Source organism: Suncus etruscus, chromosome 4 (genome assembly GCF_024139225.1).
Source record: "Suncus etruscus isolate mSunEtr1 chromosome 4, mSunEtr1.pri.cur, whole genome shotgun sequence".
Taxonomy (NCBI): domain Eukaryota; kingdom Metazoa; phylum Chordata; class Mammalia; order Eulipotyphla; family Soricidae; genus Suncus; species Suncus etruscus.
The window spans coordinates 103,110,276-103,134,237 of NC_064851.1; the positions used below are offsets into that span (position 1 = coordinate 103,110,276).

The window sequence follows — 23,962 nt, forward strand, 5'->3', positions numbered from 1 at the left end:
TCGATCCCCCGGCGTCCCATATGGTCCCCCCAAGCCAGGGGCGATTTCTGAGCACATAGCCAGGAGTAACCCCTGAGCATTAAATGTAGAGAAAGGAAAGAAAGAATAAAAGAAAAAAGGAAGGAAGGAACGAACAAACGAACGAACAAGAACTGGTTGAGACTGGGGTGAGTGAGAGGTTCCCCAGGCCTGCATTCAGCAGTGAGGAGGGGAAAGGAGAAACTGTTCAAGATCCCTGAAGTCTGGAAAGCACAGACGCTTCGAGTTCAGGGCCTGCCCCAGAGCACTGTGTGTTGCGCGTTGTCCCCACCTTGCCAGGGAGTGCAGCTGGCATTGTGATGTGTGTGGCCCTGTCACTGGGGAGGAACTTGGTAGAAAATCATCTCTCCTGACTGAATAGAAGAAGGCAGGGCCAGAGCTGGCTTTGCATGCAGGAGCCCTTGTTCGATCCCCAACACTACATGATTCCCTGTGGCAAAACCCAGAAGCACTGAACTGGGACCAGCCTCCAGGACCACCAACTGTGACCTCCAGAACAAAAGTAGCTATTTTGTTTGCTTGCTTTGGGCCGCACCCGGTAGTACTCAGGGATTACTTCTGGCTCTGTGCTCAGGCATCACTCCTGGCAGGCTCTGGGGACCCTTTGAGATACTGAAGATTGAACCCTGGTTGGCTGTGTGCAAGACAAGTACCCTCCCTGCTGTGCTATTTCTCCAGCCCCAATAGCTATTATTTTTTAAATTAATAAAAAAAGAAAAGAAGTCAAGCCCAGTGGTATGAAAAGCCTGTCATTCCCTTTCTCTCCTTCCCCATTTTTCTTTCCAGAATCCCATGTACTGGTTCCTTCTGCAGAGGTTGATGTCTGTTTGGCCAAGTCTCTGATCATATACCCCCAATCAGGGCCCCCAGGGGCCCTGATTCTCAGGCCTTCCAGGGACGGAGGAGGCAGCAGTTAGCAAGCATGGCTGGAACAAGATGGAAAACATTCCCCTTGATATACAATTCTACACCTCAATAATTCCCCATGGCCCTCTACCTCCAAATGAGCCCCCAACATTCCCTCTTTTCCTGTTCCCTTCCCCCCCACATCCCTATTCCATCCCAGGTGAGGGGAAAAGAAAAAACAACAACAACATCTGAGATTCTCAAGATTTTCATTTCCATGCAGAATGTTTTCATCACTGCAGATCAGATGGGCTTTCCGGCGTGGACTATTTTAGGGTGACGCAAACACACTCGGATTATTTAGGATCCAGAGTTCCCAGTTGAGGCTGAGTCCTCTAAGCCTCCTTTTCGAAGGAAACTAGACCAAAATGTTGGGAAGGTGTCATCCTGGCTGTCATACTAGCACGGTGCACCATAGGAGTGAGCAGGAAGAATGATCTGAAGTGACATTTCTCATCCAGACTGTCAGCTCCGTCCAGAAAGTGGGATGGGCGCAGGCAGCTGTATCTTTCTTTTCTTTTCATATCTTAGAGCCACCTTACCTGACATGAGGTTGTCCTGGTGGTCTCCGGAAAATCTGGAGGATGGAAAATGCAGAATATTGGGGGACCCTGGTGATCTCTGGGCTGTATTTTGAGCTGAGGTACTTAAGAAAGATATTCGCTGTTTCTGCAAAATGCCAGGATCCTAGTGATGGGACACAGTAGAGGCTGTTAGGTCACACCTGGCAAGCACCTTGGCCTCTTGTGCAGCTGTTGCCAGGCCTGTGTGTGAGGCTTTCTGGAATGAAAATGCAGAGGAAGCCCTCATCACATGAGATGTAGCTGAGTCCTTACTTCTCAGCAGTCACAGATGCTTTCAATGGAAAGCCTCTTAGCACGGAGGGGCAGCGATTTTTTTTTTTTCATAAACAGTAGTGACTATTGGGAAATGAATATTTTAAATTTTATCTATTCGTGTGTTCATTACAGACAAGCTCTCCTCAAAACCACCCTGCCTTTTACTTAATTTTTTTTAAATACTCGCCCAGACCCAGTTTTTCTTTTTTGTTCCATTGGATGGACTCTATTTTGCATTTTTCCTCTAGTCACTGACGATGTGTGAATTCATCTTTAGACGCAATCCTCCAAGTTGGAACACATATGAGTGAGGTATGTGGTGTGTGTGTGTGTGTGTGTGTGTGTGTGTGTTTTACCCTCTCCTCATCAGCACCTTCTTAATGCGTGACAAGATTTCCTTCCATTTTCATGATTTCTCCTCATCCTGCTTCAGTCCTGTATAATTCCACGAACACACCCTCCCGCACCTCGTTAAGAGTCGAGACCATTTTTATTTTCCCAAGTGCAATGAGCTGATTTCATTATTTATAGCACACGGGACCTGCCTGGAAATGAGGCTCCCGCCTCAGGGGCTGCATGCAAATGGGGACTGCAGAAATCCCCATGTAGCATGGCCCCCAGCACCCCATCCTCCAGATTCAGGAAACGCTCACTCAGTTCACCGGCTCCTGGCAACACAGCTTGGCTCCGTGTGAAGGTATGTTGAGCTGTTTCTCCCTGCAGCAGAGCAGAAAAGAAAAATCAGGGGACTACATGCATGCACTGACACACACACATACGTGAGCACGCAAACTAACATGCACACCATGCACACACAGCTCTTCCAGCCCAACACAAAGTGACACATGCTAGAAATGGCCTGCAGCCCTGACTGGGGCCAGATCTCCCGGAACACTCATTAGGACTCAGCCTCCCGCCCCTGGGTAGCAAAGGAAGGAAATGATTTACAGTGGTAACAGCAGCTGACAGGGACCCTAACGGGCTTCTCTGTGCAGAGGAGAGGGGGCAGCAGTGTTTATCCATCAGAAGTATCTTGAATGAATCACGGCTTCAGCCTCAATCTAGGGCAGGAGGGAGTGAGAGCCAGCGCCACAGGGAGGACTGGGAGGAACCTGCTTCTGTGAGGCGTGGGCAAGGGAGAGAAGGCCCCAAAAAATGTGGGGGCCTGGGAGAGGGGCCAGAGTGTGCTCAAAAGTCTGGAGGGCTGGGATTGGAGCTGGAAAAGTGGTACTGGGGTTAAGGTGTATTGGGTGGCCAGATTGGTCCCCATCACCATAGACAACTTCCCCAGGTCCCAAACCCCCAGCCCCGAACACTGCCCATGTAGCCCCCCCCCCAAAAAAAAATATATATATGATAAAAGTGTTGTACCTTGAGACAAATACCATTTAAACATATTTTGTGGACCAGAGCGATAGCACAGTGGGAGGTCATTTGCCTTGCACACAGCTGACCCGGGTTCAATCTCGACATCCTATAATGGTCCCCTACGTCTACCAAAAGTGATTCCTGAGTGCAGCCAGGCGTAACTCTTGAGCACAACCAAGTGTGGCCCCAAAACCAAACACACACATACACACACACACACACACACACACACACACACACACACACACACTCTTTCTCTAAGCCTCTTCTTATCCTCTTGGTCCTATTCCCCAGTCTGCTGAGTCATTGCCACTGGACAATATTTAAGAGAGAATTAAGGTGAAAAACCCAGATTTTAGGGTCAGTCACTAAAGAGGAGAGTGGACCAGTACATCAGCCAGAGACAATATTTTTTGGGGGGAACGGTTGGCACTGCTCAGAGAGTACTCATGGATCACTCCTGGTAGACTTTCTGGGGCTGTGCCAGGAATCGAACCCTCGTCTGCTACATGCAAGGCAAATACCTTATTCACACTGTTCTACTGCTCCAGCCTAGGAGAGAGTTTTAAGAGGAAGACAAAGTGCTGGGGCCTCAAAATATGCATGGTTTGTTGGAAACAACAGAAACCCACACTGCTCATCTGAAGGGACTTTAGAAAGCAGCTGCTCAGAGACAAGCTGCCTGCTCATGCTGGGCCCTGGGTCAGAGGCCCACACCACACCCTTTTATTTCCTTTCTGCTTTATTATTATTATTATTTATTATTTTGCATGCCTTTTTGGGGGTTTACATCATTGAATAATTTATTACATAGTGCAGAAGCAATCAAACTGGCCCCCAAATGATGTGTTTTTCAGATACGTGATTTTTTTTTGTTTTTTTTTTTTGGGGGGGGTCACACCCGGCTCGTGCTCAGGGGTTACTCCTGGCTATCCTGCTCAGAAATAGCTCCTGGCAGGCACGGGGGACCATATGGGACACTGGGATTTGAACCAACCACCTTTGGTCCTGGATCGGCTGCTTGCAAGGCAAACGCCGCTGTGCTATCTCTCCGGGCCCAGATACATAATTTTTTATTTCTTCAGCTCAAGGCTCTAGAATTCTGTGGTTCTGCCTCCCACTCTGAGTTCCCCTTCCTGGGCTCTGATAGGTGTAGGCTATGCCTAATGAAATGGAAGTAGAATCAACCTGACAACTTGAATTTCAAAATGAAATCCATGGGGCCAGAGCCCTGGTACCCCGGGAAAGACACTTGCCTGGCAAAAGACCCACTAGAGTTCTATTTTCAACACACCAAGTATTGTCAGGAGGGTTTCCTTAGTACAGAGTTGGGAGGAGTGACCTAGGAACATCACTGGTGTAGCACCAAAACAGAACAAAAAATAATTAAGTCCAGGCTCCAAGGTGAATATGCATGTGAGGCATAGAGGAATATGAATATACATGTGAGGTCTTTTATTCATCAAAAATTCTAAGGAAACATACAGCTTATAGATATGAGAATATATATATATATTCTTGCCTATATACCTATATAGGCAAGAAACAAAGAGAACTGTTTTGTTCTGAATGGGACCAGAGAATTTGCTGCAAACGATCCATGTGATCTCTAGAAGCAATTTTTCCTGCTCTCTAAATTTGTCTTTCTTCTTTGCCACCAAATCATACGGAGGCCAGGAGCCAGCCTGCTCAGGGCCATCCAGCCCAAGACCTCTCCGAGATGGCTTTGTTTTCTCGAAAGGCTCCATAACTGCTGAACTATACGCAGCAAATTCCAGTGACAGGAGCATCCCACGTAACTCAACCTTGTGTTAAATCCCAACAAGGCTTGGAAAGGAGGTTGTTGAAATGATTCTCCGAAAAAAAAAACGATGTGCAGATTGACTTTGGGAGATTACAAATCAAACCCTCTCACCTCTACTTCCCCCTGCCCCAAGTCACCTGCCAAATTGATGTGAGTTGTTGAGGTTTTTTTGCCCCCTCTTATTAAAAAAAAAAAAAAAACTAGCTACGTGAAGTCAAGCCTGCTTCCTTGGGCTCAAACCCAACATCTCTGTGGGTCCTTCTGCCCACCGGCCAGCTGAAGGTGGCTCAAGCTTCTATTCCAGGCCTCCTTCAGCCACAAGGCACCCTCTGATAAGTCATTGCTGGGAGGGGGTGGCTTTGCTTTCTGCCAATTGACTCCCCCCTACTGGAAGCCATCACCCACAATCTGAGGGAGCAGCTCCGTAGCCATATTAAAAATCCAATCTCGCTGCATTTATTCATTTCATAACAGCTCAGCTGAGATTTCTGGTGAACTCGGGACCTCACGGGGTTCAGGCCCAGCCTCCAGAACAGGGACCCAAATGTCACCCACACGTGGCTCTCACTTGGCAAATAACAGATTTCTCTCCCATCCTCCGGGCTCCATTTTGCCTGACGTCATGCTTCTGGTAAGCGGCAGCGACTTTATTTCCCGGGTCATCCTCCTGGGGGGGGGGGGTGGAGGGAGGCAGGGGACAGCCAGCAGGAGGCCAGAAGGCTACAATGGCTTCCCACCTGCATCTCTTGCAGATTCTTGTTGTTGCCTTTCTTTGAGCCCCGGAGAAGAGGAAGCTTGAACTCAGGCTGTAGTCAGGCTAAGCTACTGCTTAGGTCATGTCTGAGCTCTCTGGGGAGCCTGGTTTATCCCATTGGGAGGGGCCCCGGCGCCTTTTCAGTGGCACAGCTCAGCTGTCCAGCCATATGCGCCCCAAACATCCTGGTGAATCCGATTTGGAAAGGTTTTGCCATGTAATTTCTCAACATGTTTGGGGTGAGTTTAATAAGGAGTAGAAGCAGCCTGCAAGCTCCCCACCGGGGTTGAGGTTTTTAAAAGCCATCACAAACGTCGCTCTGTCTGATCCCGACTGGTTAAAAACAGATATGAAGTCTCTGAGAGAAGGAGGGAGGGGAGAAAGGGTGTGGACTCCTGGGGGAAGACCCCCCAGGTCAGCTCCAACTATGGATCAGCTGCTTCCCCCTTCCCTCTCCCCCTTGCTCCTTTTCTTTTAGAATCCGGAGTTCATCATTCAAGGCGTTTCCACTCGGGCCTGCAAAGCCTGTTACAAAACCACCTCCCAGCTCCCCTCCCCCTGTGCGCAAGATGAGAGGAAAAACTGCATTGCAGTAGCTGCGCAGGACTACAGCCCCCACTGAGCCCCCAACGCCCCACCTTCTGCTTGGAGCCAGCGCCCTGTCCTGCCCTGCCCTGCCCCGCCCCGCTCCCGGTCCTGTGGTCCAGGCCCATCCTCCACTGAAACCAGCGGGTGCCTGCCAGCCTGTCTGCCAGAGACAAATCTTAAGGACCAGGAATGAAAGTAGCCCCTAATGTCAATGCCCTAGTCAGGATGATGGCCCGCCTCTGGCCGCTCGCATTGATCCCCAAAAAGTGTTTCTGTTTGAGAGGAGCAATATCAGAAGGGTCAGTTTCCCTGGGAAGATGTTGGAAGATGTTTATTTCAAGTCAGGGATAAAAACTATCCGTTTGGGGCCGGAGAGATAGCATGGAGGTAAGGCCTTTGCCTTTCATGCAGAAGGTCATTGGTTCGAATCCCGGCGTCCCATATGGTCCCCCGTGCCTGCCAGGAGCAATTTCTGAGCATGGAGCCAGGAGTAACCCCTGAGCACTGCTCGGTGTGACCCCCCCCCGCCAAAAAAAAAACCTATCCGTTTGCATGTACTGCAGAGATGGTTTCTATTCTCTCTCTCTCTTTCTCTCTCCTCTCATAAAAACTACCCCCACTATCTATCTATCTATCTATCTATCTATCTATCTATCTATCTATCTATCTATCTCTTCTCCCTTTCTCTCATAAAAACTATCCCCACTGCAAGCATTACAGAATGGTTTCTATTCTCTCTCCTCTCTCCCTCTCTCTTTCTCTCTCCTTCTCTCCCTCTCTCTCCCCTTGCTTTGGGAATTTTACCAAAATTGCTTTACTTTTATCTTCCTCCTGCTGCATTGTTGGCCAGGATGGAGCCAGACCTCAGAGGAGAAGAGATTGTTGTTCTAGGATTGGAGCAGACGTCCCAGAAGGGAAAGGTCCCTATGGCCTTGCAAGGACACTTGAGCAGTGCCGGCCACAGTTTCTGGGGTCCTCACCTTGCTCTTTAGGCTCGCGATGGTGGTGGGAGGATGAGAAGTCCCTTTCAATGCCCAGAGCCTCGTGGTCCTTCCCTCTTCTCTTGCCCTGAGCCCTGCTCAAGAAACATTTCGATTTTTTTTTTTTTTTTTGAGTCAGAGGAGCAGATGGGCCCTGCATGCGCCCGGGTGTCAGTGGCCCGGCCTGGGGTTCACTCCATACCGGGTTTGGGGCGGGGGGTCGCGCCAACCCTGTGTGTTTGGGGCTTGAGAGAGTGTGGGGGATTTGATTCTATTAGCAGATGCCTTCTGTGGGCCCAACTCGCACAGGAAGACAGAGCAGCCCTAAGACCCGCACAACAAAAGGCGCCTCCCGGGAGCGAGTGGGTGTCCTTTGGACATGGGGGCGCACGTCTGCGCATCTCGAATCTCGGGCGTCCATCTGGCCAGCAGGCCGGCCGGCTCCGGAGGCTGCTGGGCGCGGGGGGTTGGGCGAGGCGCGGTGGCGGCGGAGACGCGCGGCGCGCGTCTGGATGCGCAGCGCGGAGACGCGCACCAGCTCTCCTTCAGGTTCACCTTGACAGCGGGGGGCTGGGGAGGGATGGGGCTCCCCAACTCCGCTCCCCACCCCCACACGCCAGTCTGCATAGGACTGGGGGCGGGGAAGGAGCCGCAGTGGCCAGGACGGCTGGACAGCCCCCCGCGCACCCCCGCAGCGTTGCATCCCGGGCTCTCTCCTGCGGAAGCCCCGCCCGCATAGAAGGGTACCAAAACGCCGGGGACGCGCGCGCACCGTGACCGAGCCCCCTTCCTCTCCAAGTGCACGACCCGCAGCGGGGCGCAGGGAGAGGCGACCGACCGAGCTGGGGCGCCCCTTCTCCGGGCATGGAAGCGGGGGGCGGCGGAAGCGCGCGTGAACCGGGGGGTGGTGGGGAGTGGGAGGTGCGAATCGCCGCCTCCGGCCTCGGCTGTGCCGCTCCCGCGAGTGCACCCACGTCTCGCTGGTGCCCAAATCCGCATTTTTTTTTTTCTTCTTGTCACAGCTGTCCCGGCGCGGGCCGGAGAGGGCGGTACCCGGGGACAGCGGGGATGACGTGAGCCGCTGCAGAGCGGGGCGGGGGGCTGCGGCCGAGCGCAGGGCGCACCGGCTTCTAATCCTCTTGTTTTCCCTACAGTCGGCAGATGCGGCTTTTTTCGAGCTGAATAATCCGTTAAAGGAATAATAACAACAAAAAAAAATTTTTAAGACGGAGAGAGAGAGATCGACCTCAGCCGAAGAGGACAGGGAATGGATTAGGGCTGGGTAAGGAGAAATGAAAAAGGTTCCATCCAAATTTTCTCTGCCCCTCCCCCGCGCGCCCTCCTCCTCCTCCTCCTCCTCTTCCTCCTCCTCCTCCTCCCTCGCTCCCCTCCCCATCCCCATCCCCATTCCCTGCAATCCGCACTTGACAGCGAGTTCACGCCCAGGGCTGGATTTTCCTGGGTTGAATCGCAACGGGCTCTGCGCGTTCTTATTATTCATCCATCCGAGGCTGCGGCCGCCACTACCTTTCGCCTCCTGCGCTCCTCTCGGGGTGTGGACCTACCCCCACCCCACTCTGGCCCCGCCGCCTGCAGCCTTCTGGCACGCAGTCTCCGACGCCACTCCCCAACCCCCCAAAAAGGCAGAGGCTGCATTTTTTTTTTCCATCCCGCTTAACGGGCATCTCCAACCCGGTGCTCCTGGTCGTGGGGCTGACCCGCTGCTGCCAGACGGAGCGACCCCCCCCACCCCACCCCCAGCTAAGCCAACTAGCCGTCGGAGAGCGAGCGGCAGCCGCTCCCTGGACGCGGGCAGCGCGGCGCACCCCTCCCTCCGCGCGCCTATATAGGCTCCTCGCCCTTTCCTCCCAGATCCTCCGCCTCTCTTGGGCGCGCGCAAACGCTGCGGACTGCGGTGTCTTGAGCCGGAGAACAAAAAAAAAAAAAAAGGAAGGAAGACCCTCCCCACCCAGCCACCCACCCAGGACAAAAGCATTTTGGGGTGGCAAGAAGGGGGCTGCAGGAAGCGCCTTCTCCGGGACTCGGCGACCTGGGGCCAAGGGGCGCCCGCCCTGTGCGTGGAATCCGGATGGAATTGTACGTGCGCTCTGGTCTGCCTGCCTCAACTATACCTTTTGGGGGGGGGGGTGCGAGGGGCTTCGGGACTGGTCTTTTGTTGGCTTTTGTTGCTTTTTTTTTTTTTTTTTTTTGGAGAATTGGAACTGAATCCTAGGAGATTGGAGCCAGCTCTCCCCTGTCTTACCCTAGTAGTGTTGGGGTCTGGGTGCTGGACAGCGGTCGCGGGAGGAAGGGGGTGATAATTAAGAAAAAAGAAAAGGGGGTAAGTAGGGGACCCCGCCAGCTGGCGGAGAGGTACCGAAGGGGGATTCGTTTGTTTCCATTTTCTCCCCCCCCCCCATGGCGATCACTGGATGGTTTTGCTGGAGGGTAAGAATGTGGGTGCGTGTGGACAACAGCTCTGAAAAATGGATGAGAAATTGGTTCTATGCCTGCACAGAGAAGGAGGCAATCCGGACCTTAGGTGAAGGAGAGAAGAATTGGGGGTTGTTAAATGAGAGACTAAAATAATGTCTTATTATCCCTTTGGCTTTGGGGGACTGTCTCCCCCCCCCCCTTTTTTTTTAAATCCAGGATCCAGCCGCATCCGACAGGAGTGACCTTTGAAATCCGTGCGCCCCCCTTATCTTGGTAAATCCCTTTGACAGCTTGGGGCGGGGTGGGTGCGGAGCGTGGTGCGGGGTGTTCGGAGACGCGCATATGCATATATATTCTCGCTTCCTAGCTCAGCCTGGTTCTGGCTCGCTCTCCCCGCCCTCCTCCGTCCTCTCCCTTTCTCTCTCTCCCTTTTCCCTCTCTCTTTCTTTTCCTCTTTCTCTCCCTCTCTCTCTTTCTCTCCCTCTCTCCCTCTTTCTCTCCCTCCCTCTCTCCATCTCTTCCCCTCTCTCCCCCTCCCTCTTTCCCTCCCTCCCACCTCCCAGCTACATTTAGCGTGAGCCATCTAGCAATTAGCATTTTAGCGTATGCAAGGCTTGACAAAGATGAGGGAAGGACAGACAGACCTGATTCTTACGGTGTTGTTTTAATTTTTTTTCCTCCTCCTATTTCCCCCTCCCTCCTTTTCCTCACTACCCCCCAACAAACACCCCAACCCCTCCGGACCTGAGCACTGCAGACGAGCTCCCGCAAAGCTGCCTCCGGGGATGGGGTCCCGCACCGCGCCGTTCGCCTTGGACAGCGCCGGGACCATCCCTACCCACCCCGCCTGCGAGGTAAAGGCGGCAGCGGTGCCTTTGCGCCCTGCCGGGGTCGCCCCTCTACCCATCCCACCATCCTTTGTGGAGCCCCCCTGGGTTTCCTGGGCTCGGCCTAGGGCGAGCTGGGTGGGTCGCGGGGGCGCGCGGGGGCGAGGTGGGGCTGGAGACGGGTTTTCATTGTCTGCGGGCGCGGCGCGGAGAAGGGGCGCGCGCGGGGAGCCGGGGTAATTAACCCGGGGGAGGCACCCCTGCGTCTCCGGCTCCCACCCACGCACGCCCCGCAGCCCTCCACCCCCTCCGCTCTGCAGGAGAAAGCCTGGCTGCGAAGGGTGGGGGAGAACAAAGAGCCCGAGGAAGACGCCGTCACCTCATTGTCTGGGTGTTGGGGGGGTGGGGGGCGCTGCGGTCCTTTCTCCCCGCTCCCCCGCCCCCAGTCTCTCCCGCTGCCTGCACGCACGCTCGCGCGTCGCTTTCCCCCACCATGGTCCCCGCTTTCTTCGGGCCCCCCTTCTCCCCAGCCTCCCCTGCCTTTCATCCCCCCCGACTCCTCGCTGCCTCCTTCCCTCCGCAGGAGAAAGGCCTCTCTCTCCGTGTTCACAGCGGACCTTGATTTAAATGTCCATACAATTAAGGCACGCGGTGAATGCCAAGAATGGGGCTAGTTAAGCACCGCGGAACCCCTCGGCGCCGAGGAGTGGGGTGGGGTGGGCTTGGAGGGTTGTTCCGTGGCTGGGGAACTGGGGGCGCGCGCAGAGGAACGGGGGGAGAAAACGGGGCGCTCGCCGATCCTGCCTGCGCCCCAAACCATGACCAGTGAGAGCGCGCAGATGGTGGATGGAGTGCGCCAGAGCGCGCGCTCCCGGGGCGCGGGGTGCATGGGGCGGCAGGTGGGGGCGCCGATCACACCTGAGTTCCGTAGCTGGGATTTTTTTTTTGTCCTGGACTGTTTTGGGTTTGACCCCCCAAAAAAACAAACAAACAAACAAACAAACAAACAAAAAGGGAGACAGATCTGCGCTAGACTGTCTCAGGCCCTGCGCTGCGCTATTCGGTGCTCAGCGGGGAAGACTGAGGGGAGGGCGAGTGTTTGTCGCCCCTTGGGTCACCTGACCACCGTCAGAAGTCCCTGGAAGACCGGAGACAAGGAAGGACTCCTGAAGGGCTGGCCAGCTCCCTTGGGCGGCCGCTGCGCCTGTCTTTGGGCAGCGATCCAGGAGATGCGGAGGGAGAAGAGGCGGCGGCGGCTGAGACCAGGGCGAGCCGCGCGGGCGCCTTTGAGGGACTGAGCAGCTTGTGTCGAGCTGGCATCTGGGGGCAGATGCTGCGGAGAGGCCCCGCGACCCCGCTCCCCTCTCTGCCCTTCCTCTCTCCGGAGCGGCAGCAGCTGGCCCCAGACCCCCCTGGGCACGCCACTGCCCAGCCCCGCTCAGTGCTCGCCGCCCCACCCCAGCTGCAGCGAATGATGGCGAACCCAGACTCATTCATTTCCAGGTGGAGAAAATGGAGGCAAGGCCGGGCCCTACAGAGGGAAAGAGGCCGAGCGAGCGAGCTCCGGGCTTTCCGGCAGCCGCTCCCTACCCTAGGTATACACTGGCTTCTCTTGGCAATGCCAAGACCATAAGGATGCTTAGGATTTTAGTGGGCGCCTTGACACGGGAATCATTGTCTTCTAAAAGGCTTCTAGGAAGCTCCTGAGACAAGGCGCTCTTTCCTCGAGATGCTCGGTTTAACCCAGGAAACAAATTCATAGGCCAGGACTTGTCAGATACCAGAGCTGGTCTCTCCTGGAGGGCTCACGTAGTACCTGTTCTGGGCCCATCATTGTAGAATTGGGTAATGGCTTGGTTCCTTTGCCCTTCTAAGGAAGAATCTGGAAATCGGCCTAGCATCTTTCCAGAACCTTCTCTGAAAAAAAAAATTTAAAAAGGCCACAATCTGTTCGCCCATGTGGAAAGAAACCTGCGGTCCCAGCAGACAGACGGTGGGCACAGTGCAAACCTTCAGGTCCCAGAAGGTGCCGGGCATTGGCACCTATGTCCTCCCTGTCCTTCCTGCTCCCCGCTGCTTCCTTGGGGCACAGTTTAATGGCCTGGCCACTTGTCCTGGATTGTCCACATCCACCCTGATGAGCCTCCGATATAACTGCTTCCCATGAGACTGTGAGACAAGCTGTGCCCTTTGCAGGCGACCTGCTTGAGCACCTTCAACCATCCCAGACATGCCTTCTTTCTGTAGACACCCAGCCCTGAACCCCTCAGTGCTGCAATCTGGACAAGATCCCTGAGATGCAACACTCTGCAGCAGGGAAGGAGCTGCATGTTTTCCTTTCCTGATTTTCATCTTTCTCCCTCTTGAAATTTGGCTCTGCCAGCCTGGTGCTTGCTGCAGTGGGAGGGGGGGGGTGCTTCCCAGTGAGGAGCCCCCACTTCTCATCAAATTACATTTCTCTACCTGACCCAGATAGAGGGAAGTTACAGTAGAGTCCCTTTATTTACATCAGAGTCCTTTTTTTGTGTTCACCAAAGAAGTGGTGAGTGAAGATCAATCCCATATTTGGGTCTATTTATGAAATCGGAATGATCTTCCCAATCTCCACCTCCAATCCCTCACTACAAAGCTCTTCCTATTGCAATCTTCCCAGATGAATCTCCCTAGAGGCCCTCTCCCCTCTGCACCTCCAATGGGTGCTCACCCATTTCTATGGACAACCTAAACTGTGGGACTCATTGAGGGGAAAGCGGTAACATTCCTCTTTCCTTGCCCAGCCAGAGGAACCCTCACGGCCAAGTTGGGTCTTTTTGTTCCTTTTTTGGACCACACCCGGTGGTGCTCAGGAATCACTCCTGGCAGTGCTCAGGGGACCCTATGGGGATGTTGGGATCCAATCTTGGTCAGCCGCGTGCAACCCACTGTATTATTGCTCCAGTCCCAGAAATGGATCTTTTAACAAAGGCAAAAAAGGTGGAAGTATCATTTCCTGAGGGCAGAGCATTTTGAGGGGACTCAGCGATCTGTAGCCTCAAATCAAGAAATAAGGCTTTTGGGGACTGAGCAAGGACTGAGTGCCCTAGATAGACACCCCACTTGCATCCTTGTTTCCTTGCATCCTGGTAGCCCTTGCTGACCTGCACAGGGAAGCTTCTAGAATTCAAGAGATCCCTCATCCCCTTTTCTTGGGTAGATCATGTCCTCATCCCACTTCTGAACTTACATAATCCTCCACTCCTTGTTCCAACCTTCGGGGGAGGGGGACAGCTGCAAAGCACCCCGTCCCCAAGGGACAGATGGCACCTCCCTCTCTGCCTCAGCTGCTCTGTGGGTGGTTCTAGAACCCTTGAGTCATCAGGCTGAGGGGGGTGTTGGTGGGGCTCGTGCCTTTAAGGTTTGCTGGGCTGATTCATGGTAAGAAAAACCTAATAAAGATTTTTTTTTTCCCTTTCTCACTCTCTCTCGTAAATTACAACTACAAATAAGTCTTTCATTGGGGTATTTTGCGTTTTATGGTTTGGTTTAGGGGTCGTTTTGTATGTTTTGTTTTGTTTTTACCAACTCCTCCAGAGACTTCAATTGTGCATGAGTTAACATAGGTCATCCATTTCAGCTCTGCTGTGAGGGCCTAGAACGAGAAAGAGAAAAGGAACTTCAAATGGGCCGGGGAGCTGTTCTGTGAGGGGGCTGAGGTGGGAGGCCTCAGCCACCAAATTTAGCTGGCCTGGAAAAACAGCCACAGGCCGGATAGAGAGCAAGTGAGTGAGGAAATTTCCAGGGTGACCTCAATAAGTTGCCCTTTGAGTGTCCTTTTACTCCTGCCTTTTGTCTGGAAATGGAACCTTCACACACACACACACACACACACACACACACACACACACACACACCACCACCACCACCACCACACAACACACAATCAGCACACATCACAAAAAGAGTTAGATGCAGGTAGTTACTGAAGAAACCCCAAAATAAACCAATAGCCCCCCCCCCCAGGTTTGTACCATTTCTTAGACACCTGCCATCTCCACACCCTTCTCAGCCCCCTTCATCCTACCGATCTACCTGTGCTTTAACACCAGGTGCAGCTGGCCACCCCCTAGGATGCAGAAATGGAAATCTGTTCTGCTGAACAGAATCTGTTCCTAGCTTTGCAGCTCTTTTCCAATCACACAGAGGTGCCCCCCCAATCCAGTCTCATTTGAACCATAGGCAGGCTCAAAGCCCAAACCCCAAAACCCACCTCCACATCCCCTCTGGGTGCCCCTGGGCTGCCAAAGTCAGAAAGCATTACCAAGGAGCTAGAGTGGTAGCACAGCAGTGGTTTTGCCTTGCACACAGATGACCCAGGACCCAGGGGATCCATCCCCGGCATCCCATATGGTCCCCCCTGAGCCTGCCAGGAACCTGCCATGAGCAATTTCTGAGTGCAGAGGAAGAAGTAACCCCTGAGTGCTGACGAGTATGGCCCCAAAACCAAAAGAAAAAAGAAAGCATCACTGAGTTGCCGGGGGCATATCGGACTGTTTGGTGGGTACGCCTGGTGGTGTCCATCAGTCTCTGGGCCATCCCATCCCACTGTTCCACCTAGAGCCTCTGTGGTACAAAAATAAGGTGGTGGGGGCCCATCTTCCCCAGTCAGTTGGTCCCATCTTCACCTAACCTTCCCTGCAGCGCTTGGTGAAAGCATTTCAGAGTGGGATTTGGAAGTTCTCCATAGGGACTTTGTGAGTCCCCTTTCTGCATCTCCCATTCCACCTCCATCTCTCCTATCTCCACAGTGACACTGTCTCCCCAAACATCCTTCTCAGACTCCACACAGCACCAACAGGAAGTCAAGACAGATACCCCCAAATCTACAACTTCTCAGGGAGCCACGTTTCTCATGCTGCTCCAGGAGATAAGAGCCTCTTGGAAATCTGATGGGAAATGGGGGGTGGCAGAACCCCAAGCCCAGCTCTGGCCCCGAGAAACATCACATAGTGCTTTGTAGCTGGCACAGTCTGTTCTCAAAGGACAAGAAGCCTCTCCTTGCCCTAGAACATCCTGCAGGCATAGATATTAGACTTCCTTAGAGCTCTGGGATTAGCAGGCCAAAGTGCCCTGACATGACCTTGAAAACCCTGGTCCTAATGTCAAGGTCATAGCCGAATGTTCTCTGCTTGTGAAGGCTGAGCCTACAGAGCCTGGCTCTGGAATGGGACTGCAGAGAAGGTCCTCAGCTCTGCCTCTTCCCAAATCCACGAATTGATGGGGCAATATTTAGTCCCATTTAATTGAGACACTGGTTTAATTTCAGGTTGCTTCGGTGTAAGGCCCAGTGGGGTTTTCAGCAGCTCCTTCTCGCATGTCTCTACAGAAGCTAATTGCTGCTAATATCCAATTTTGGCTTTATTATTCGTCAGCCAATTATGGGCCCCATAGCCCAGGCCCCTCACTGCTGCCTCCATTCAATCCTGCCTCACCATTCCTCCTGGGCTCTGTAGTCATTTAGTTTGTCTCTGCACCAACTCCCTGAGAGGCACTGGGGGCCTAGGAGTAGGGGGGCGATACTACCAGGTTTCTCCCCCATTCCAGGGCACTTGCTTCTTTGCAGTTGAAATAAAACATTTGTGTTTTTTAAACAGAATAAACTGCCTTTTTTTTTTTTTCACTCCACACCACCTGGAGCCTTTTCTAGAATTGCATTTTGTAAGAGAAGAAAGTAGGGGTGCTAATGGGTTCCTTCCCTGCCCCCCCCCCCGTCTCCTACCACAGGTGGGGTCAGACCAACTGAGCTCCTCCTCACCCATCTCTGCCACACCCATTGTGGGCTCTGCCATCTCTGGTCACAGTTCCAGGAGACCATCTTAAAAGAGCCAACTTCGGGGCCAGGCGGTGGCGCTGGAGGTAAGGTGCTTGCCTTGCCTGCGCTAGCCTAGGACGGACCGCGGTTCGATCCCCCGGTGTCCCATATGGTCCCCCAAGAAGCCAGGAGCAACTTCTGAGCGCATAGCCAGGAGTAACCCCTGAGCGGCACAGGGTGTGGCCCAAAAACCAAAAAAAAAAAAAAAAAAAACAAAAGAGCCAACTTGGCCAGAGAGATAGCATAGAGGTAAGGTATTTGCCTTGCATGCAGAAGGTCAGTGGTTCGATTCCTGGCATCCCTGAGCCTGCCAGGAGCTATTTCTGAGCATAGAGTGCTGCCGGGTGTGACCCCCCCCCCCAAAAAAAAAGAGCCAACTGGGAGAGGCATGTTTTAGGAGGCTCTGTGGAGCACAGCTTTTGTTTCTGTGCACCCTGGCAGAGGCCAGTTTGACTTTTGTACAGAGCTGCAATCCTGGGGATCTGGAAGAGAGGGAGGAGCAATAGCTTTACCCAAACTCAGCATGCTGTGTGGTTTTATTGTGTGGATATGGAGTGAATGGGGGGGGGGGGTCAGCACTGCAAGTAGGGAAGCAAGCATCCTCTGCTCCGGAAGTGGAAAATCCCCAAGCAGCGGGAATATGCCCTTAGCCACTCCCTTCTTCGAGTCACAGAAGCCCCTTCATGGACTGTGATGTACTGACCCTCCTGCCTACCTGTGAAAAACCTCAAAGGGCAAGCAGCTAGCCATACCTACCCCAGGAGGCTACACAGGGTCCAGAGCTGAATGTCACAGTCAAGTTTTCTCACAAGGCTCAGGACCCAATGGAGTTTTATGTGCCAAGCAGTGGCCCAGGGTTCTCCTAGCAGGGAATAGACCATCATGCATTGAAGCCTCTTAGGCAACAGATGGGATTGCCCCTAGGGAAGGGAGGGGTTAAATAGGATTCTTTTCCTGCTTCCTGCCTGCTGCTATGAGGCGTAATTTTTTTGGTTTGTTTTTGTTTCTGTTTGGGGGCCTCAACTCCTCCCACCCAACCCGAAGAGCTCAGGGCTTACTTCTGGCTCTGCACTCAGAAACCACTCCTGGCAGAGCTTATATGGGATGCCAGAGATCGAACCCAAGTCTGCCGCCTGTAAGACCTGATCTCCCCACTGTGCTATCGCTCTGGTGTGGGGCTTAATTTTAAACCTAGTTCGTACTGAGACACAAAAAGAGATCAGGCTTTGTGGTGACTCTCCCAGAGAGTTACTAGCTCCCAGAATCCCTCTGTCACTTGTTCCTGACCCTGCCACTCAAACCTATATCTCTGAGGCTGGATGACATCTAAACTAAACATCAGTAATAGGACTATGACTGGACAGAAAGATGTGCGCGCAGCCAGCTGCACTGGTGAAAAAGACAAACACGGGGTGGAGCACACAGAGAAACAGATCAGGACCCAGGGAGATACATCACAGGAGAAGGGCACAGACTTGGCATGTAGGAGCCCTGGATTTGAGTATCAGCTCCCAATTTCCCGAGGGAACCTCCCGTTCTCATCCCTGAACACCGGGAGGGGCCCCAAGACCAAGACCTAAATAAAATCATGTCAACTTTTAAACACTAAAGCTAGATACCAGGTTAGCAGAAGAGGGTGAATAGGATGATGAGGGAAGAATTCAGCTTCAGCATGAATATAATGTTGGTTTCTATTCAGGTAACCCTGGGTAATCTTTTACCCTACTCTAAACCAGTACTACTCCAGTAAAAATGCTAAATCCAACACAAACATGTTTGTAATCATGGTGCTTAAAGAAATTATTTTAAAAGATGCTAAGTAGGAGTCAACAACAATAATAACCAGCTTCTATATTCGTCTACACACCTTCCTGCTCTTCTCTGGAAGTGGGGTACACTCGGGTCGCAAACATCTACCTCCTCAGTGGTCTGAGGTGTTGAGGAATCTGCAAGAGAGAGACAACATCACCCAATGATGTCCAAACCCCTCCAACCTCCTCTTGCTGCTCCCAGAGTTGTTTGCGTGTTGGAAGAGGCGATTACATAACAAGTGAAACCTGTTTGGGGGGGGCAGTTTCCAGCGACAGGGCCGGAAATGGGAGCTGGACAAGCCTTACCCCTGTTGCTGGTCCCATGCAGGATGATGCTGAGGCCCTTCCTTCCCCATGACCCTGCACCCAGCATGCAGCCCGGCTCTGGCTCACATGCAAACACCACTCTCATACATTTCCCCAGGACTTGGGGAGTGTCAGGGACCTGGAACTTTGAGGAACTTGAGGGTGTCAAGGTCCTGGAAGCCAGTCACTGCTTTTGGTGAAGGCCACCAGGTCGGTTTGCAATCAGCTCTTTGTCTTTGGGGTCATGTTGCAGCCTTATAAATTCCGGTTTTACAATGGCACAAATGGTTGTGATGGACCACAGGGCTTACGAATAGAATAAAAGCTCACAGAAATCAGGGATCCGAGCATTAACACAGCAGGGAGGGCATTTGCCTTGCATGTGTCCAACTCGGGTTCAATCAGGCATTCCATAGAGTCCCTTTAGCCTGCCAGGAGTGATTCCTGAGCACAGAGCCAGGAGTAATGCCTGCATGCCCCTGAGTGTGGCCCTAAAACAAAACAAAAAGCTCATAGAAATCAAAGACAACTCTCGAACTGAGAAAATGGGGAGCATTCTTTTTTCTTTGTTCTTTTTTTTTTCGGGCCACACCCATTTGATGCTCAGGAGTTACTCCTGGCTAAGCACTCAGAAATTGCCCCTGGCTTGGGGGGACCATATGGTACGCCGGAGATCAAACCGAGGTCCTTTCCTTGGCTAGCTCTTACAAGGCAAACACCTTACCTCTAGCGCCACCTCACCAGCCCCTTCTTTGTTCTTTTTTTGGGGGAAAGGGAGAGAATGCTAGGAATGGGTTTACCACACCAGTTAAGCTCAGGGGGTCCAGTGTGGTGGGACCAGCCACATGAGAGGTAAGCACCTTCATTCCATACTATCTCTCTGGCCCCTATTTTGTTTATTTTATTGTATCTTGATTTGGGGCCACAAGGAGCACTGCTCAAGGTTTACTCCTGGGACTTCACTCAGGGATCATTCCTGGCGGTGCTCAGGGGACCATAGGGGATGCTGGGAATGGAACTCGGGTTGACCGAATGCAAGACAACCGGCCTCACCACTGGCCCTGGCCCCGGCCAGTTGCCATAAATTAGACTTTGTAATAACCCTGGGCAGGTGCTCAGTTCTCCATAGACGCTCAGTCACCAGCACTCCCTGGCCTACAGCCCCGCCTCAGCTTCTTCTCTCCCCTATGGCTCTGCACTGCTACTCCCCCACACCTCGTGGGGCACATTTCTTTGTCATCCACGGAGACAATGCCAAGAACATCGTCGCTGTTTCTCACCCTGGTGCTGGGAAGTTTTGGGGATCTCCAGCATTATTGTATGACAGGCATGCGTGGAGGGACTGGGCAGAGCGAGGCTGCTGTGCGGTTATTCTTGGAAACGACACCTTGGCCCATCTGCGCCGTGGAAATGGCAACAGCGAGTGAGCCTGGCAGTGCTGGTGACTAACGCGGGCTCCTATTTACAGAGCAAATTGCAGAGGGAGAAAATAGATGCGTGTGGGATCTGCTCTGCCACTCCGCTCTGTGCTGACTCCTCGGACGGCTCCTCACCAACCTTCTCCACTCCCCGTGCCATTGGACTGAAATTTCAGTGTGTGACCAAAGTCAGCTAGGAATGGATTTGGGGGGATAAATGAGACCCGCATTCCCTGCCCTTGATAATATTTCAATCAGGGAAAATTGAAACAAGACCAGATAGGACCAGTGAGCATATATGAACATAATAGGGAAATTTGGAGAAATGTATGCAGTGCTCGTGGCTGAGTCCTGGCTCTGTGCTCAAGGATCACTCCTGGCTCTGTACTTGAGGATCACTCCTGACTGTGCTCAGAGCTCATTCCTGGCTCTGTGCTCAAGGCTCATTCCTGACTCCCTGCTCGGGGATCACTCCTGGCTCAAAGATCACTCCTTGCAAAGCTTGAGGGGCCATGTGAGGCACCAGATATTGAATCCATGCATGCCAAATATCTTCTATGCTATCTTATCTCTCTGGTCCCCTCTTCTCCCATTTTGAGATTGGGATTTGAGAGTCCTCCTAGTGGAGGGGATAGTTTTGTTTGTTTGTTTGTTTTTCTGGTTTTTGAATCACACCCGGCAGCGCTCAGGGGTTATTCCTGGCTCTATGCTCAGAAATCGCTCCTGGCAGGCTCAGGGGACCATATGGGATGCCAGGATTCAAACCACCATCCTTCTGCATCCAAGGCATCTCTTCAACCCCTGGAGGTGATAATTTTGATTGTTCTTACTTTGTTTTGTTTGTTTTTTAGAGTCACGCACAATAATGCTCAGGGCTTGCTCCTTTCTCTGCACTCAGGAATCACTTGGGGACAACCTATGGGATGTTGGAGATTGAACCTGGGTCTACCATGAGCACAGTGCCCTCCCACTGTGTATCCCTCTGGCCCAGACTGTTCTTACTTTGGTAAATGGGTGGGACTCAGCATGGCTCCCCATGACAGTGCCCTAGATCCTCCTTCCAGTGTTGGTCACACCATTACGTCTCCTGGCCGCAAACTTCTCCAGCCATCCCTCCAGAGGGCTCACTTCATCCAGCTCTGTTTCTTCTCCAAACCTGCTGAAGCACTTGCAACAACCCTTTCTCAGGGCCACCACCATGGTTGTCCTGGGCCAGCTTCTGTGACTCATGTCCAGCCCTGTGGTCCCTTCTTCCCCAATAGCCTTCCCCTGATAGCCTCTCCAAGCCGGGTGGCTGGACCTATGCTATTTGTGACAGACCCCATAATCCTGACAGTTTTCCTGGTGGCCAGATGTCTTGGTGCTAGGTACTGCCTGCTGCTTTTTTTTTTGGGGGGGGGGTACACCCAGCGGCACTCAGGGGTTACTCCTGGCTCTGTGCCCAGAAAGCGCTCCTGACAGGCTCTGGGGAACCATATGGGATGTCAAGGATTGAACCCAGGTTCATTCCAGATTGGCAGCATGCAGGGCAAATGCCCTACTGCTGTGCTATCACTCCAGCCCCCAAACTGCCTGCTGCTTCTGTCTTCCTGGCTTCTCTCCTAAGACATGGATCCTTCTCTCCTCCCTAAAGGGGGAAGGTGGAAGGCAACAAATGCCTCTGCAGGGATCCTAATAACCAGTGTTACAGGTCCCTGGATCCTAATAAACAGTGATACAGGCCCCTGAGGAGAAACACTGGTCCCAGATCACACTACTTCTGGGGTTACTTCTCCCCGTGAGGTGGCATCGAATTACCATCAACCAGCCCACACACCTTCTGTGTTCCATTGCCTCCTCTAATCAAGGTTTCCCTGTCTGCACTTCTCTGAGACCCGAACCCTAATCCAATTAAACTCAGCAAAAGCCACAGACAAAGAGGTGAGGAGGTTAATAGGAGACAGAACTACCTCTGAGAAGCCTAATTAGCCTTGCCCACCTCAGGAGAAACGCAAGATTACTTAGACTTCGGCTAAGTAATTTGCTCAAAATTTGCTCAAAATTCCAAGTCACCAAGCTTTCCTCCCCCAAGTTCAATGTCAGCCTGAGGAAAAGAGGAAGAGCTGAGCTGAGGAGGAGGCAAGAAGGCAGGAGGCAGGAAGCCTAAAGGTACAAAGCTGAGGCACATCCCCCCTCCCACTTCTCTGACTGCTTCTTTCCTCTGGAGCTCCCCATATTAACAGTCCCCAGAGAAGTTTCCAGTATAAGATGATGGGATGAAGGGTGGGCCAGAAAGATAGCACAGTGGGTAGAGCACCAGTTGTATCTTCAAAGCCCTATATGGTCACCTGAGTCAGCCACTAGTGATTCCTATGTGTAGAACCAGGAATAAGCCCTATGCGCCACAGGGTGTGGGACCCCCCATAAAGGAGGAAGGGAGCTCCCCAGTCTGACTTTGGGGGTTGGGAGTCAAAAGACATCCAGTCTAAATCCTCTCGAACCTCAAGGTATGTTCCCACAAATGTCCCAAGCAGCGTTTAGACAACCAGCATCTCCTTCTCCTGACCCTGGGGCTCACACCCTAGCTGAGACAATGCCCAGTGGGGAGCATGGCTCTGCACAAATGCTGCCTGGGATTTCAGAGTAAGGCCCGGTGAGGAATGCAAGGATGGGGGCTCTCAAAACCGAGCGGCTCTAAAGTTCCAGCTCTTCACAGTGATCCTGGTCGTCTCTGTCCTCCGTGGGGCAGAAAGAAAGACATGTCACACACAACAACAAGGTATGTCATCTGCTTGAAGTCACTGGCCACTGGCCTATACTGTCGCATGTGTCCCTGAATTGTAGATATAAGTTTCTTGCCCCATGCACCCAACCCAATGGGCAGGTGCTTGTTGGTTTCTTCCTTCCATCAAAGGGACAATCACTCTTCAAGGTCCTCAAGGAAATGGAGAATAAACATCTTCACACGGACTCCTCCCTCTCTTTAAGCTGCCTTCTACATGCTCAAAGACTCTTCTTCTATGTTGCCAAGGCATCATCTTCTGCATTCTCATTGTATCTCCATGTTTAGTGGTGGGGAGGGGAGAGGAGAGGTTTGGGCCATACCTAGTTGTGCTCAGGGTTTCCTCTTGGCCCTGTGCTTAGGGACCACTCCTGCTGGGGCTCAAGGAAACCCTAAGCGTGTTGGGGTGGGAAATCTAGGTTAGAATCTAGGTCAGCCTCATGCAATACAAGTTGCCCTGCCCTCGATCTTATCTCCCTGGCCTCTGAGCTCACCTCCATGGCCAAACATCATTGTAGGGTCAAGGAGCAGTTAGTTCCACACTATCTCTGGAAGGAAAGGAGCCTGCAGGGGTAGCCCTGTTCCCTGACACAAGGAGGCAGACATTATTGAGCCCATAGTCAGTACGAGCTGTTTCCGGCTTGGCTGTCTCTGATTGGTCGGTGGGTGGGGCCATGCCAATCCTGAGCCAATGGTGCTTCTTGTTCCCCATCCAGGTCTTCTATTTCCCACCCCAAATCCCTCCTGCAGGGCTGAGCCCCTGCAAACTCCTGGCACAAAGGCAGGTAGAAGCCAGCACATGTGCTTGAGTCCTGGGGTTCTGGGCAAAAAAAAATAAAATAAAATAAAATAAAATTGCGAATCCCACTTTCTCCTAGCTCCCAACCCGCTCTAGCACCCTCCTGCAGCAGCCTGAGGAGTGCCAGCCTCTGAATTATTCACCGAGGAGAAAATGGTCTATTTCTGGGCCATTCCTAGCACACTGCAGGGTAGCCATGTCCAGTTCTAAAATAGCCTCCAGCGTGACTATCCATCAGGGTTATCATGAACAGTCCTCGCTGCCCGATGACATTCATTTCTTGTTCCCTAAATAACACCACCAGCATCGGATTCCTGAGTACTGCGACACTTGCAAAATTACAGGAGGTGCTAGGAAGTGAGTTTTAGGGGGCAGGGGTTCTGTGCCTTGTGCCTGACACAGAGGAACTGGGGTAGTTCCTGACAGGGTTCAGGAGCTGGGCAAAGGTTTGCTGGATTCATTTATTTGTTTTGGGGTT

General features: G+C 52.6%; 1 long non-coding RNA gene across 1 annotated transcript; it reads left to right on the forward strand.

The window, feature by feature from the left end:
- Positions 1-8,226: 8,226 nt before the first annotated feature.
- On the forward strand, positions 8,227-10,124 carry LOC126005856 (uncharacterized). Its single transcript, XR_007494823.1, has 3 exons — positions 8,227-8,560; positions 9,151-9,375; positions 9,931-10,124. It is a non-coding gene; the product is annotated as an uncharacterized LOC126005856 (long non-coding RNA).
- Positions 10,125-23,962: the final 13,838 nt, after the last annotated feature.